This window comes from Ursus maritimus, unplaced genomic scaffold (genome assembly GCF_017311325.1).
Source record: "Ursus maritimus isolate PB19 unplaced genomic scaffold, ASM1731132v1 scaffold_9, whole genome shotgun sequence".
Taxonomy (NCBI): domain Eukaryota; kingdom Metazoa; phylum Chordata; class Mammalia; order Carnivora; family Ursidae; genus Ursus; species Ursus maritimus.
In genome coordinates this window covers 15,607,222-15,625,231 of record NW_024427107.1, presented here as the reverse complement: position 1 = coordinate 15,625,231, position 18,010 = coordinate 15,607,222, and positions in this window count along the sequence as shown.

The following is an 18,010-nucleotide window of genomic DNA, read 5'->3' as shown; positions in this document are numbered from 1 at the left end:
AATGAATATCTTGAGCTTTCCCCTCCAGCAAAGACTGTCTGTTAATACCCAAAGTACTTTCAGATTTATTGTGACAAGTGATACAGTACCATGTTCAAGGAAGAATTTTGGGATGCGTGCCTTGGAAACTTTTTTTTTTTTGTTGCCCATCTGTTTTGCTTGTCGCAATTCCTGTTTGTTTAAGATGTATGTGTGCCAGAAATGTGGAAAGAATGTGTGTAGCGACAAGTGCTATCGAGCCATTTTCACACTGGACTTATGGGAAGCATGTGCTGGCCATCTGTGAAGTTCTCATTTTATGCAAATTTAGAAAATATATTCTTATGTCATGTTGCCTTAATGCCCAGGGGTAAATTGGAACATACATAAGGAAGAGAGAGACAGGGAGGAAATAACCTCACGTCCAGTGACAGGGTGGCCTTGCTATGACTAAAGGAAAGTCTGAGACGCCTGTTATTTGTCAAAAAGTGGAAGGCTGAAGGGACATTTTCTCCCCAAGAGTGTTGCCTGCAGTCAAGCAGTGTGTCTTTAAGAAGATTGATTTTCATCTATGAATGAGATTGTAGGGGCCCCTATCTCAAGAAGCTTTGAATTGGAGAGAGAGAGAGAGTTCATGCTTATCTGTGGCTCTTTCCTATCTTTTGGAACATTCTGTGATTATGGCCCCAGATATACTCTGAGTTCTAAAGCAGAGTATTTTTAAGGAACGCATCAGTGTATTATCGGGTCACTAAATATTTCTGAGAGGTTATTCTCTCTCGACCTTTAGGACTATGATTGGAGTTCTGTTTATTCCAGGCACCAACCTAGTCAATAAGCATGTTAGAGTAAAGTCACGGTAAGTAAATGGGGAAAGAAACTGCACTTAGAACAAAGCCCTATAGACTTACGTGGGTTAGAGAAGCTACCTGAAACCCTGACTGCTTGTGGGCTGTCCTGAGACAGGGCCGGATGAAGGGTCCCCTGGACTAAGAATACTTGCTTCATCAGTATCTCCGCCTCAGGGTGTTGGGTGGAAGAAACTCTTCATGTCTCACGTCAGCATGAATATAACTATTTAAGATTTATCAGAATCTATTCTCAGTCTTCAAAACAATAGGACAATAAAAAACTGAATATAAATGAATTTTTTATACAGCGAAGACAGTAAGGACTCTGAGAAACAGGTGGCGGAGGGGTCTCGGAAAAGCAGCTAACGTGATGAGTGCAGTTAGTGGCATTCAGGCTGCACAGACTGTGTTCTCTTAACCCAGAGAAGGACTGAGCAGAAGACCAGGGCAGGCTTCAGGGGTACATGACCTGTGCAGTCCCACACGGTCCCGTCCTGGAAGGGTCCTGAACATGGTTTGATGTCCTGCTGTCACCATCTTGAAGCTATCAGTTATTTTTAAACAGGGTGCCCCTCATTTTCATTTTGTACTGGGCTTTGCAAATCATGGAGCTTGTCCTGCGGAAGACAGACGCCAGCAAATATCAGCAAACCCAAGCAGAGCTTGAGAAGGAAAGCTGAGACTGACAGGTCAAACCTGGTGAACGAGAGGGCCACGTGTAGCCAGGGGTCTGCTTTTCCCTCACTTGGTCCTCAGCATTTGGCAGCCCCATATGCATGAGGACCTGGAGGTTGAGGCCATGTCCCTCTGGGTGGGCTTGTCGGCACTCGTCTTAGTTACTCCCAACTTGGCCTTGGAGCAACAAAATGTTTTGCTTCTGGTGACCATCTGGAACTCCCCAACACAATGCTGCCTGGTAAATGTTGCCCCACTTACCTGGTGGTGGTGAGGAGGGTATGAAATGCAAGAATTCTGTTCAAGTTGTTAAGTTTGAGATGTCTGTTCATAAGCTAGGATAGGTTAGGGGTATAATGCAGGTGGTTGGATGTAAGTGTCCGGAATGCAGATAAGTTCCATAATTGAACTTCTTAGTATCCATTTCCTTTGGTGCACAGTGACCCAAATACAGCTTAAAGATCACCCCTCCTAAGGACTCAATTAAATGCTTACCCAGGGTTTTTGGGGTTTCTTTTTTTTTTTTTTTTGACTTTTCTTGGGAGGGAGAAGACCAGGGGTCATTTTAATCTCCTACTTATACTTACTCTGTGTTTATACAATGATAAATAGGTCACTAGGTGACAACAGTGAGTTGGGGATGGCATGGGATAGAAGTGAATATTAAGATGCAAAGGAGCAGCTGGAGATAGCCACACTTGGCTGAGTATTTTTAATTGCCATGACCTGACTCTTTTACCAGCCCACTGAGTTTGGCTTATGATGGACTTGCTGTCTGAGAGTGGGTCAACTAGCTCCTAGCCTGGCACATACCAGGAGCTCAGTAAACATCTGTTAAATCAATGGCATGCCCTAAAAAAAAAAATCTTTCTTTAAGTTGAATATAGGGTAAGTTATCTAGGGTCACCCAGACCCTAGGGAGACCTAGTTATATTCAGAGCTTCTGTCTCCGTTAAGTGGAAATATGTTGCTATCATCGTTGATATTATCCATTATTGATTTACCTCAATTACGGTGCATGCTGAAGCCAGACACACACACACACACACACACACACACACACACACACGCACACACTGAAAGAATACTAGTAAAGAAGAAGAAACATTTTTTTTCATTTTTTGTACTTCTCAGTAAGGCTTCATGCTTAAAAATGCATCTGTAGTAAGTTTCAGGGGATTATCCACCACCTCCCCCACCAAGGAACTAGTTGGGTGTACGTCTCTTAAATACAAAACAGAAAACGGGGGTGCCTGGGTGGCACAGTGGTTAAGAGTCTGCCTTCGGTTCAGGGCGTGATCCCGGCGTTATGGGATCGAGCCCCACGTCAGGCTCCTCCACTGGGAGCCTGCTTCTTCCTCTCCCACTCCCCTGCTTGTGTTCCCTCTCTCGCTGGCTGTCTCTATCTCTGTCGAATAAATAAATAAAATCTTAAAAAAAAACAGACAGAAAAGAACAGTACATTTTTTGTTCATGGCATAAATAGCACGCGTTGATAAAACCAAATTTGGAATCTCTATAGCACACAGTTTCTAAAGCCAAGCTCCTATTTTGTTCTACCCAACAATTTTTCACCTGAGGATGGCACTGCATTCTACCCATTTAAGCCAATGCCATGGAAGTAACCCTTGATTCTCTCATTTTCTAAAACTTAGTTCATGAGCAGCAAGTCCTATTGGCTTTACTTCTCAAATATCTCAAGTATGTTCACGGCTCTTTATGTTCGTTTTCGTATTCTTGGTCCAAGCTACCATCATCATCTCTTGCCTGCCGGGACTTTTGAGAAATCTTCCTGAGTGATCCCCCTGCATCCACTTTGCCCATCACCTAATCCATTTTCCTTACAGTAGTCACAGTGATCATAATCGTCTGTGCCTCAGTTTTCTCTTGTGCAAAATGGGAAGCCTAAGTACCTACCTTATAAGATTTTTGTAAGGATTCTGCAAGATCTGGTATAAATGACGCGTACACCTGATCCTGTCATTTCAAAAGCTTTCCGTTGCCATCAGGATAAGCGCAAATTTCTTAGCCAGACACGAATGGTACTTTGTGATCTGTTCCCTGCCTACTACCTGTCTTCCCTCACCATCTGTCACAGTTCCTTCCACTTGTCCCCTGTTCAATGCACATGTACACCTGCGCCTCTCCCAACTCCAGCCCTACCAGACTTCAGTGCCAGTTTCCAAAAAGGCAGGGTATACTTTCTCCGTCTAGGTCTTTGCAAATGTTTTTTTCATCTGCCTGAAGTGTCTTCCTCCCCTTTCGCTCCTTTCCCATCCCCCACCAGCATCAGTATACGCCTTCGCTTGGATGACTCCTACTCAGAATTTAGAACTTCAATGAGATGGTAAATTTCAGGTCACGTCAGTTTTCCCGGAGCCCAAGAGGGCTGAGTTTGGTTAGTCTCTGATGTAGTCCCATAATAGCCTTTATATACATTTTTACGTCGATACGTTCTATATACTTATATATAGAACTATAGTAGGATGTTAAAGTGGAAGATGTGGCCGAGGCCAAAGAAAACAGCTCTGCATCCCACGGAAGATCTAGAAGGTGAACAAAATGTACAAAGAGGAGGCTGAAAAATGCTTTCCTGACTTTTCTTTTTTTTTCTTTTTTCTTTTTTTTTTAAAGATTTTATTTATTTATTTGACAGAGATAGAGACAGCCAGCGAGAGAGGGAACACAAGCAGGGGGAGTGGGAGAGGAAGAAGCAGGCTCCCAGCGGAGGAGCCTGACGTGGGGCTCGATCCCAGAACGCGGGGATCATGCCCTGAGCCGAAGGCAGACGCTTAACCGCTGTGCCACCCAGGCGCCCCTCTTTCCTGACTTTTCAACCCCCTCATCTGGATTAAAGATCAAAGGAGTTAAGAATTAGAAGGTAGAGAAGGATTGGGGGAATATTCCTCTGTAGAGAGTGTTGTACTGTAAATCCAACTTCCTCTGCATAAGGGAGGAGATGGGGAGGGTGGGAGGAAGAGTCGCCAACAAAAAAGCATGTAACAAAGAAGGCACTGCACAAGTTCTAGAATCCCGACTCCTTGGTCGCATCGCATTACTTGCTGTATGACTTTGAAAAAGTCACTAGGGTTTAAAAGGACAAAGTTATATTAGGTCATTTCCATGGGGCTTTCAAGCTCTAACATCCATAATCTATAGTTTAGGTGAGGAGAAATTCATATCAACAGGTCCTCTAAACCAGAGGATTAGATGAGACTGAATAACTTACTCAATTTTTTTCATGTTGGGAGAGAGAGAGCTTGAGTTTCCTAAAAGAAAGAGCTTTGAGAACTGACTCTCCAGTTCTGACTATGTGGAGCCAGATGCCACCCTGTCCCGTTTTTTCTGCATGGCTTTTCTGTCATGAATGGCTGTCCTCAAACTGTATTTTATTGCCAGGAACCCCTTTGTAGTGAGCCGAGTGATGCCCCCCAAATGATATGTCCGTGTCCTAATCCCTAGAACTTGTACCTTATATGTGACCTTATTTAGCAAGGGGGTCTTTTCAGATGCAATTCAGTTGAGGAACTCAAGGTGAGATCATCCTGGATTATTTGGGTGGGCCCTAAATCCAGTGACAAGTGTCCTGTCAGATACACTGGCAGAGGAGAAGGAGGCCCTGTGAAGACAGAGAAGAGGTTAGAGTTATGGGGCCTCAGCGCCTTTGGGAATAGAGTAAAGGGGCCTAAGCGCCTTTGGGGATAGCATGGCTCTGCTGTCACTTTGATTTTGGACTTCCGACCTTCAGATCTGTGAGAGAACACATTTCTGTTGTTTTTAGCCCCACCGGTTTGTGGTAATTTGTAACAGCAGTCTCGCGAAACTAATACACCTCCCATGATGTTCACCTGATCAGAGCTCGCATTCTAGAATCATTCTTCATTGCACCTCCCCAAAGCTCAACTCTGGTGTTGTGGTGATATTCCGGAAGGAGCCAGCTCCATGACTAGCCATGCCATCAGGTAAACCAAGGTTTATCCACATGTCTTGATAATTGTGGACAGCAATTGCATTTCTCTGGAGAATTTTCTGCCTGAATTTTCTGAGTGAAAAATAATATATTATTTGTACAATACTTTGTATGTCAAAGTACTTTCAGGAACGTTATCTTGTTTCTCCAACATGCCCCATTAGACGAATTAGAGATATCATCATCCCCATTTTGCATGTGAGGAAACTGAGTAACAGTAAAACAATAACAGCAATAAGAGACTTACCCAAGGACACCCAGACAGTAATGCTCCAGGTAAGACTGGAACCCAAGTCTTTGGTTCAAAGGATACTAATCTTCTCATTGTCAAAATGACCAATGGAGAGAGAATCCTGAAGACACTAACATATGAATGCTTCTCAAATCATAACGAAGAGGTAATGATCTATGCTGGTTACTTGCAGAGCTGCTAACTACTAATACTATGGAAGTAATTCCCGTCTCACTTAGACGGAAAGTCAAATTCTTAACAAGAGTCTACGGGATCTGGCCCCACCGCTTACCACAACCTCTCCTCTCTCACCTCAACCCCTGCAACCCTCGCATTGCCCTGGGCTCCAACTCTCCCTCCCAAAGTGCTGCTGCCCCATGCTGGCCAGACGGGGGCCTTTGCCTGCGCTCAACCTGAAATATCACCCTCCTGTTATCCTGATTGCCAGCTCCCTGGCTTCCCTATCACCTTTCCAGTGAGGGCCACCTCAACCCAATCTAATTAGAATTGAATCTTACCCCCCTACCCCCACTACCCATTGTGTTTGGCGCTCCTGCTTTATTTTCCTCCATATCACCCTGTATTCGACTGATCCCTGAAGGACGAGTGAGTCTACAAAAGGTAACATTAAAAATAAGAAAGAAACGACAGTTTTATCCATGAAAACATGTGAACAAAGGAATGGCGGAATAAAAGTCGGGGGTTGTCCTGGAGTCAACATAAAAGGCCCACTGTGCGCTTTCAAGTTTCTATGTCACAGGATGTGTGCTGCCCGTGGCCGGGGCTTTGCTTCCTGGCCTTAGAGAGCCAGTCAGGTGGAATGCTCTGGGCCCTGCTCTGGCTGCCCCTATACCAGACGATCAACGGTAGCCTGAGAATATCAGAACGGCATCCCTGAATGAGAGGTAAATAATCATTTGAGAAGTTTTCTTTCTTACTTTTTTCTTTTTTTTTTACAAGGAAAAGATAAAATGTATCTGCAAGATCATCGCAGATTAACTGCAAGTTACTCTGATACAAACAGGAAGTTGGTCTCAGGGACAACTGTCACACGTGCCTGTGGCAGCAGGGCCAACGTAGGAGCCAGCATCGCACCTCACCCGTTCCTCAGGACTCAGAGCTCGCTCCAAGAGAGGAAGGACACGCAGTAGGGGTATGGTAAGACAAAATCAAGTCTTAGTCAAAGAGGGGGCTGTGTGTGTCTCAAATGTCAGCGAAGTTCAAAATGTTATTGTTAAGACTTTGACAGGGAAGTTTAAGACTGACAGTTAAAAACGAAAATAAATGAGTTTCTGCCATCTCTAATAAGGATTTGGAAAGAGACCATTAACTCTCCCTGACCATGTGGATTGGGGAATAATGAACTGAGTCCTTCTTTCTGCCCTTCTGTCCCTCCATCTTACCCTACGAAGAAGAATCTAATCATGGTGGAGAGAAAACACACTAGCATTCAAAAGCAAACCACAGTCCCGAGGTGGGGTCGCTTGCCCCTAGGACAGCAAACCAAGTCTTCATTGCAGTTGCAATCGCTGCAGGAGTGTCATTTTAAACCAATCCATGAGGAGTTTTCTGCTTGGCACCAATGACGTTCTGTGTCACATGGGCTCCCTCCATTCTCCCCACCCCGCAGAGGAAGAGGTGATAATCCACCGAACAGGATCTCCCACTTTTCCAGCCCTAAGGGAAGGTGACCTTGCCTGTAGCAAGCCTATCGTTTCTTTTGCTAATAACTTCTTGCCCCACCCTTTTGCTGATAAAAACCTTCCATTTTTGTACAACTCCTCAGACATCCCCTCTACTTGCTAGGTGGGACGCTGCCTGGTCTCATGAGTTGCTTAATAAAGCCAATTAGATCTTCAGATTTACTCGATTGAATTTTGTTTTTTTAACACTAGACTGGAGTGCGACAAAGCAAAGGGGCTGGCTCACAGCCCTGCATTTTTACTTTCCAGGCAAGTGAAATAGTACAAGCCCCGAGCCTCTCTTGGCCTATTTCCTCATCTCGAAATACCGCTCATCTCACCTGCCTCAAAGACTTGTAGTAAGAATCCAGTTTTACCATAAATACTAAAAAGGGTCATCATGGAATAGGGAATATGTCAGACTACTTCAAGCCCAGCATACAAATTTCTGCAGGTAGTTTAAAATCCACAAAACCCCGTATTTCCCCTCCGCAAAATGGGGTAATAATAGTACCCCCAGAGTTGTAAAGATTAGAAGGATCCACGAAGAGCTGCTTAGAACATGCTTAGATACAACTCAGTACATATTGCAATCACTGTAACAATAGTTGTTCTAATTGTTGGCTAATTAAGTAATTGCTACAACTATTTCGCATAGGACGTGGCCTGCAGAGGGTGCCCAGGAGAGAAGAGTGGACAGGCTAAATTTTGCAACTAGTCACTTCTAGCAAAAAGTGCTTCTTTTCCCCCTGGAGTGTTCCAGCCAGAATGAAGTGCACTCACATCGAGGTTCAGTCTAGACAGTAAGGTGTCAGATGCCAGGACAACCAGCAGCGCTGTGCTGCTTCCGGATCGGTGTTGGAGAATCAATATGTTTATGTTGGGGAGGCAGTGCATTGATGGAGATCAACAGTGCTATGAATGAAAGTCCCAGAGACCTGCGTAAATTTCCTTAACATGGGGAATTTAAAAGTGCTGATCTAGAGGCAGTTAATTCTGTTTGATCCTTCCAGTAACTACAGATTGGCAATGTTACATATTTATATTTACATGTGAGGAAACCATATCTTAGTGCGCAAAGGCAAATTGCTCTGGATTCAAATTCAGCCTTGTCTGATTCCAGAATCCATGTAACTACCCGCTTACCAGGATAAAGCCCTGAGCAAGACCAGGGTCCCTGCTTTTAAAAGCACTTATGAGCGTAACTTTGGAAGTTAGGACAACTATGTAAATGGTGGAAGTGAAGACAAAAATATAAATGTTTCAGGTAGGAGTCTGTTTATAAATGGAGGACGTTTCTGCATTCAGAGGTTCAAAGGAGAGAGGTTTGAAGGAGAGAAGTCACGTGGGGGTGGGGATCACGGTAGGCTTTATTGTGAGCTGGTCCTAGAACAGATACTGAGTTTTTCTGGGCAGAGCTAAGGGCTGGCCGGAGATGGAGAGAGAGACAGATACTCAGGTAAACACAACGCCACGCCAGGAGTCAGAGAGACCTGTATTTTCCCCGAGCTGCCACTTGGTGGCTCTGTTACTAGCAAGTTACTGATCTCAGCTCTTCTGGCTCCCAGGGGTTGTGAAAATTAGGGGCAAGCATGCCCAGTGCCTCAATGATGCTGTTACTATGATTTCTCCAGGTAGCTCAGGGTAGGAGGCACAAAGAAGAAAAATATGTGCCCTCGTTAAGGACATGCATAAAGATAGAAATAACATAGGAAAAAATGAAACAGTTAAACAAGAAAAAATTTGTCTCTACAAATACACACTTGTGAGTGTGTGAACATGAACCCAGACACGTAACAAAAACAGAGGACTATTTCATTGGTACCTCTGGAGTTGGCAGAGCTGGAGACCATTTTTACTTTTAGGAATAAAAATGATGGTTTCTTTGCTAACTGCCTTTTTTTCCTATCTGGAGACCAGGAAAAAGAAGTATCTTCCCCGTCTTAAAATTCTTTAGTCAGACACTCGCCAACTCCAATGAAACGTGGGGTCTAGTCAAGGGGGCTGATCCCAGAAACGTGGCATATTTCTCACGACCACAGGACTAAAAAAAAAAAAAAAAAGCACTCCAAAACAAGCAGCAACCCAAAAAAACAACATATTGCCATCCTGCAAAAAAATCCAAGTGTGCTGAAAAAACAACAACATATGGCTGGGCGGGGTGTGACCAAAAGGAATATAGTTATCACGTTTCGAACATTCCTTTTACAGACTTGAGTGAAAAGAAATTTTCTAGGACAGAACATGGAGTAGTCCCAATGCCTGTCTTTTTTTGAAAGCACAATTGGGGACAGTGAAAGCAAAGGAGGGTTGTTCCAGGTGACTTAGAGCTGACAGCCAGGAATGGAATCTCACCCCTGACCCAAGAATATGCTGAAAAGAGCCAAAGCAGACAGAAGAGGAAGAGATAAGGCCGGCTGACTGCTTTGTAACCAGAGGGCTGTTGAGATTAAAACAGAAAGAGGAATGGAATGTACTGGAACAAGCTCATTATCAACACCAAAGCCACAATATACACTGGTGATAGCTCTGGGGGGCCGTCATTATGTACCTGGAATCTGGGTCTCATTTGAACAAAACAGAATCAGCTTCAAGTGCAGTGCTCTGCTGGGGATTTCTATTATATAAGTGTTTCATAACTCAAGGTGAAGTCACAAAGCAAGGCTAGAAGAATACGGCGAAATGAGTTTTCAAACTTTGGGACTTTTGCTATTTATCTAAATCTGGCCTGTGGACCCACTAGTTATACAAACTGAGAGTAACCGACAACTGAGCCACTCTCTGTACATTGATACCCCGATGGGTCATTTGTTCGTTCATCAGAAAATTGTACAAGTACCTCCTTTGTGCCAGACCTGGAGAGAGAAAGATACACGAGGAAAATTCCTGCCCCCAGTGAGCTTGAAGTCTAGCAGAGAAAGAGTGTTATGAACAGATTATTACAATGTATTACTTGTCAGGTGATCACAGGTATCCACTACGATTCCAATGTGCAAAAAAAAAAAAAAAAAGGGAATGCTTTCTATTTTTAAACTGACCTCACCCAGTTCTTGTTTCTCCTCTTCTGTTCTACCCCAGTTCCTGCTTGGTGGTGGAAGAAAGAAATTGCATTTGTCCATTCAAGGTATCCCATTATCTTTTGGGATAAACGGTGTCTCTAGGATAAACTCAGTCTGTTCTAGATAAATATCAATTCAGGGAAGTTGTCCTAGTCCGTTTGGGCTGCTATACCACAGACGGAGTAGTTTGTTAACAACAGACATTTCTCACAGTTCTGGAGTCTGAGAAATCCAAGATCAAGGTAGCAGCGTGGTTGGCTTCTGTGAAAGCCCTCTTATTGGTTCACTGTGTCCTCACGTGGGGGAAGGGGCTAGGGAGTTTTCCCACGTTGCTTTTATAAGGACTCTAATCCCATTCATGAGGGTTCTCATGACCTAATCGCCCCCTCCCCCAAAGACCCTGCCTCCTAATACCATCACCTTGGATGTTAGATTTCAACATATGACATTTGCGGGGGACACCAACATTCAGACCATAGCAGAAGCGAAATACAGTGAGTTCTGGATTCCCTGCCCCACAGGCCCAGCCCTTCTGTCTTCCTCTACAGGAGAATGAAAGTTTCGAAGTAGGGAGGGGGCAGGGGTTGTGAGAGGCAGTATTCAAGTAATGTTTTATTCCATGAGAGGAGGAATACCTGATGCTTACTTGTGATGTCTCTACAAAGGATGTCCTACTGGTCATTGGTCGCCCCTATGGAATGACAGATATGGCTGTGGCTGAAGACTAGGGTTCCTAGGTCTCCACGTCTCATCAAGGGTCTTTTCCAGTTGCCAGGTCTCTTAGCATTTTAGCATTCTCCAGAGGGGTGCTAGAAGTACTGGTGCTATGAGGGTAAATGAGGTTGAGTCTATGTCCAGGCCCTCTTGGGGAGATGCCTCCCATAGTCACTCTGAACAACCTCCTATGTGGCACCATCTTGCTCTGAACTCAGGAATCTGCTAAGGGACTTGAGACCTTTCTAGGCTTCTGTAAGGAAAGAAAAAGCCTCTCTTCTGTGGATTTCCCCAAAACTCTCTGGTTATTTTTAACTATACACCACCACAGATTCAGCACCAAGGCTAGGGAAGGCTCATATCCACCAATCATTGTCTTTCTTTCCTCCATCTCACTGGAAGCGTTTTCAGTTGTAGGGCAGAACCTCTGTTGCATCCTGACTTAATGCCATTTGTACTCTATTCCCATGAGGCAACATGTTGGGAGGGTTGCAAAGCAAACGAACAAAATACCAAATTACTAAAGCAATAAAATACATTAGGAAGTTTTTAAAAAATAAGGCCTCTACAATAGTGCTGTGCTAGATCAGACTTTTTGAGGCAGATGCCCTGGCAATTCCAAGAACATACTTTTTCCATCCTTGATTTCTGACCCGAAGTGGCATTTGCAGATAGCTGGAACTGAAACCATTTACTCTTAGTACATAACTTCTCCCCAAGATAATTTGAAAGCACACTATCATCTCCAGAAGCCCAATGTCAAGATTCTGAGAATTTGAATTTCACAACTTTTGGTATTATTAAAAAATTGCAACATTTGAGAAAGGAAATTTTATTCCAGTTATATTAAATTATAACTGTCACATCACAGTTTCATCATGCATACTCTTCAATATGACCCTGTCTCTCCTCATCAAGCTGTGAGGTCTGATTCTCCTGTTTTCAAGTCTGGGGAAGGTTGTGATTGCTTCAACCACTGGGGTACAGTGCAAGGAATAGCATGTGACTTCTCAGACAAGGGCATTAGAGGTCATGCATCTTCTGCCATGCTATTTGGAAGTCAAGATAACATGGAGATGCTGTGGTCTGCAGCCCTGGTCTGAGTCATCCCAGCCCAGGCACCAGACATATGAGTGAGCATGCCTTCATGTAATTCTAGCCCCCACCCATTAGGCCAACCCCGGCCTTTGGGTCTTTCCACCTGCTCCCCAAACTATCCTCACTGTTCCTATCCTAACTCTTGACCCACAAAATCAGTGAGCATTAAAAAAATGGTTGTTTTAGGCAACCAAATTTTGGACAATATGTTAGGTAGCTTCAGTAATTGGAACAATGACTTAAATGATATGTTTGCATATTTGCACATTTTCAAAACTGTCTCAGTCGAGGACTGAGGAACCAGATTCTATTTATTGAATCCAATATCCAAATGTGAGAATGAACCACTGAATTACGTTTCATCTATTGAAGAAGTCAGGAAACACCTTGTGTTTCTGTGAAGTGCATAAATCAGAGTTTGGTGCGGGAACATTATGTAGAATTTTGGACAATTTGGTTTTGGGATAACCCAAGTAAAATTTTCTACAATAACTTAAACTAGATGATACTTGGTGGGGGAAGGGAGACTATAAATAGCAATTTATTTTTTGGTCTCAAATAAAGATCTGCAGAAATCATTAGAAATAATTCCATATTATGAAGCTTATAATCGGGATTGCAACATTTACAGAACAAAGTTTCACTCCATTAATTTGGGCTAGAGAAGCCAGAGTAAACTGCATGAGGCTTTGACTAATTTCAGTTACACTGAGACCATATATGTCTTCGGGGTAAAGGTAGGAGGAAAGGCTTTATCGCAACCTGGCTGGAGCTTGCCCTCTAACAAGAGAGTGGAAACTTTATATTCTTTAATCATTCATTCTAATGGAAGGGAGGGGGCTTCCTGAGTCGAGTAGCCTCTGCTCCTCCTTCCTTGTTGTGTTTCACTGGGCATTTCTATAGACATAAACTAATGAACTATGATAGACCAAAGATGTATGTAGTTGTGGGGTTAGGAAATACCACTCATTCTCTGATAGATATGAACCTTATAGACTCCCGAAGAACCAATTTTGATCCTAACAGAACTGTTCCAGGGATCCACCCCAATTCAATACTTAATCCCTGCTACGTGAGAGGCAATGGCCATGACACCTGAGAACTCAAAAATGAAGAAATGCCGTAGGTGGTATAAACAAATAATTACACTAGCAAGTGATTCCTGTGCATATCTTTATGATAACATTTATTACATTGTGTTGAAATTGTCTGCATATGTGTCTGTCTCCTTAACTAGGGAAAACATTCTGTCTCACTCATCTTTCTATCCACAGCATCTAGCATAGATTTTGGCTCAGAGAAGGCACTCAATAAATACCCTATAAAAATAATTGAACCAGAACTAAAATAATAGAAACAGAGGCGTCTATATGGCGTAGAAATTCTGTAAGCCAGAAACCTGAGAGTTGCGCTAGACTCCTCCTTCCTTTCTTCCAGCTCCCACGTCCACCTGTCCGCAAGGCTTTGATGTTTCTCCCTTCTAAATCTCTCTAGAATTTCTACTTTTCTGTTTTTCTCCACTGCTACTGCCTTAAGTAACATCCTGACCATCTTTTTCTCGAGCTGCTGTAATAATAGTCTCCTAACTCATCCCCCACTCTCTATCTTGCCTAATCCAATTCATTCACCGCATTGCCAAGTTGCTAAAAGGTGAATCTGCTTATGTTATTTCACTGCTTAAAAACCTTCAAGATCTTCCCTTTGGCTATAGGCTCCAGTCCAAACCACCTTGAATAACATGCAAGACCCTCCATGATCAGACCTAGAGCCACTTCTTCAGGTTCATTTCTGCCCTCCACACACATCCAAATTCTTCTCTAAAGTTGCTCAGAATGACTGTTAGTCTCACTAGTGTTGTTGGAAATAACATGGTTTGCACACCCCGTTCTCCTGACTATGAATCCACTTCCATCCTCTTCCTCCCTAGCCCTGTCCTTATTACATCTGGCAAAGTGCGACATATCCTTCAGGGCCCACTCCAGCAGAGCTAGTACCTTCTTTGTACTGTCATACTTTTACTCTATCACAGGGGAGAGCAGAGCTTCAGGAATAAATGGTGGCCTCTAGTCTGAGGCTGCCTGGGTTCATAGTCTACCTTCAAGACTTACCAGCAGGGTGATCTTGGTCAAGTGCTTGACATCTTGATGCCATAGTTCCTTCATCTGAAAAATAAATCTTCTGGGTCTCTGAAGCCTGGCTTTCATGGGCAGCTCCAGTGGACTGTACTGCCTTCTGCTAGGATTTAGCCAATAATAATTATTATAATAATAATTATTACTGGAGCAAAAAGCATATTGGGCTCCTATACAAGCTTTGTTTGGTACAAATGATTCTGTTGCTGTTAAAATGTTTGAAATCACTGTCTTAGCCAAGCTCCTCACTTGATAGGGAAAATAATAGCTAGTAAAGGATAAATCTAGTAAAGGATAAAGGATAAATCTAGTAAAAGGATTGTCCAAATTCGCTGTTAGCCCCTTGGAGCAGTGTTCACTTTTTTTTTTTTTTTTTAGATTTTATTTATTTATTAGACAGAGATAGAGACAGCCAGCAAGAGAGGGAACACAAGCAGGGGGAGTGGGAGAGGAAGAAGCAGGCTCATAGCGGAGGAGCCTGACGTGGGGCTCGATCCCATACCCCCGGGATCAAGCCCTGAGCGGAAGGCAGACGCTTAACCGCTGTGCCACCCAGGCGCCCCCAGTGTTCACTTTTGACAGGGAAGTTCAGGTCTCTCTACTCCATCTGTTACCTTGAGTATGCTAAGCCCTGGAAAATCGAAGAATTTGAGCCCGTAGAATGCAAGGAGGAACACTACAGACCTCGAGGCAAACACTTTAATGAGGCCAAGCTCGTTGCTTTGTTAGAGGCATTGCTTGCCAAATGGAGTTGGCTGTGTAGGGAATGCTCTGGGGCAGAGCCCTGGGGAGACTAAGGACAGTGCATTGCAACAAGCAGACACAATTAGGCCTGGATCCATTCTGCATGGTTTCCTTCACCGGAGAGCTGGCGTTGGAGACCAGATTTCCAGGGGTGGGTCAGATGGCAGGCATGTAAGAAGCAATGGTGAGGTTCAGCCTTGTAGATCGACCTCTTTGCTGAGATAGACACACAAAAACTGAAGTCTACTCTCCAAACGGCAGGAGAGAGCTCCCTGCAGGAAACCACACACTTTTTCTACTTTCGTCTGTATGCTCACTAATAGTAACTTGGAGAAAAAAAGCAGCAGGCTGGATGTCATTAGCAATGTGGTAGTAGTGACTATCTCTGCCTCCCTCAGCCTTTAGTAAGTGGTAGTGTAGCGGCTAGCAGGTGCTCAGCTGAAAGTATTAATGAATAAACGAAGGAAGGGAGGAGTGAATGAAAAAATATCATGTACCTTGTCTGACCCATCTGGATAACTGGCTGTTACGGACTGAATACTTGTGTCCTCCCTAAAGTCATATGTTAAACCCCTAACCCCCAAGGTGATTGATGGTGTTTGAAGAGGGGGTATTTAGGAGATAATTAGGATTAGATGAGGTCATTTGGGTAAGACCCACATGATGGGATTAGTGTCCTTATAAAAAGGGACACCAAAGTGTCCCTTGGCTTGCTGTCTCTTATGACACACACACAAAGAAGAGGTCGTGTGAGCACACAGTGAGAGCTGGCTTCTCTGCAAGCCAGGAGGAGTCCCACCAGAACCTGCCCATGCTGGCACCCTGATCTTGGACTTGCAGCCTCCAGAACTGAGAACATAAGCTACCCGGTCTATGGTACTTTGTTACGGCAGCTGGAACCGACTAATACACTGGCTGTAGTCGCATTGTTTCTGTTGCTGTTGTTAAAGAAATAAAATGACTTTCAGTTGCCAAGAGGGAACAGAATTATTTTGAGACTGAGATGCAGTGAAGAAGTTTGCTGTGCCAGTGATGTTCAAATATGGACTGTAACATTCGATACACATTACTATCTAAAGGGTTGGGTCTTATATTAAACTTTCTAGTAGTAGTAAAATAAGCCCCTAATCCCTTATCCAAAACCCTAGACCAGGCCAGTTTCAGAATTTGGAATTTTTGAATTTTAGAAAGATGAGGTACATAAACCATTTATTTTCTAGTACGCTCGGTGGGTTCTGAGCAGCACGTCATAACCAGTCATGCTATTGTTTCCGTAGGAAAGGCTCTTCACAGTCATACTAAGTGGAATAAATACTTTGATTGCATCAGCTCAATTCAGGACACGTTTTGACACTAAATGATTTTGCTAAAAACTTTTGAGTTTGAGAGCTTTGGGATGTAAATGAAGGTAAGAGCTCGTGGACTTGTAGTACGAATAGCTATATTCAGGGCTTCCTATAAGGGCTGTACGAAACACTTGACATGTATTTGCTCATTTAATCTTTAAAGAAGAAAGACAACTAGGAATAGATTCAGTCTATCTATGTTGAAAACTACTCTTAGGGAGCTTTATAGCGTGCTTTTCACCGCTTAGCTGGTCACCTTGTAGCTACCAGTCCTCACTGCCTGCTGCTGTCTGAACAGAGAGGTAGAGAAGGTTGGTCTGCCATGAGGTAGAGAAGATTGAAGAAGATCCAGAGACAGGAGATAGAGAATAAGGATATTTTTTATTTTAAATTTCTGGTTTTAGCCCTTCTTGAGGTTTTACTTCTTTCCTGGGTTGGAAGACATCCTTATTTTCTGAATAGACTCTTAATTTTTGCTTAATCTAGCCTAAGATGGTTTCTATTACTTGCACTTAAATAGTCCCACCTGGTACTATGTACGGCAGGTATTTCTTACGCAGTTTTGATAGGGAGACCACTGAATCTCATTGAACATTCAAAAATTAGGGGTCCTAACAGCAAAAATCAGCAAAATCAAACAAAGGCCCTCTACTGATTAGTAGTCAAGGTGGTTCTCACGCCGAGGTTGTCTACCTGAAGAGCCTTTTCTACTACGTGATGTTGCCTTTTACTCTAGAAGAACAGAAGTTTTCCAGGTGAACAGCTGAATATTATGTTTGGTTAAAGGTTTCATGGTGCAGCATTATAAGCTGAGAAAGAAGGCTTTCGATGCAGAACCAGTACACATGGAAGAATGACAGGTAGGAATGTTGAAAAGTTTTATTATACATCGAACTGAAAGAAATTGACCGAGGTGAATGGGTTGTAATTCTCAGGGTTTGAGTGTGTTGGACAGAGGTGGAGGGAGTGAAGAGAACAGCAAGAGCAGAGCTCTTTGTCAGTGTGAACAATATCCTCTGAGTTGGCCATTAGCTCAAGGCCATTTCCATAATGAATGGTGACAATATTGCCAGTTGCTCCTGGGGTGACCGTAGATCTTCTGTGGATGCTGTAGGTCTTAGCTGCTCTTTGGCAGCATAGATGTTTCTTTTATTTATCTGGGCTATCTTACACAATATACTACCTAATTCACTACTTGAGAGCATAACATTTAGCAGGCAAGCCCCAAAACACACATTTCATTGTAGCAGCTGTCCTACAGCCAGAAGACGTGAACCGCAGTGCCAAATACAGTACTCTGACACAGGAGGGCTCCGGTCTTGTTTGTCTTCGAAAACGGCCGTGGGGTTTATGGCCATCCTTAGAATGGACATTTTAGCCAAACTGCATTCCTGTGTTCTACGGACAAACGCTTTACTAAAGACTTTGCTTTAATTCTAGACATATTATCTTATTAGAAATCTGGTAAGGGAGTATACTTGCGGGCAACATGGTGTATGAGAAAGAAGTACCTTTGTTAAAAGGACCC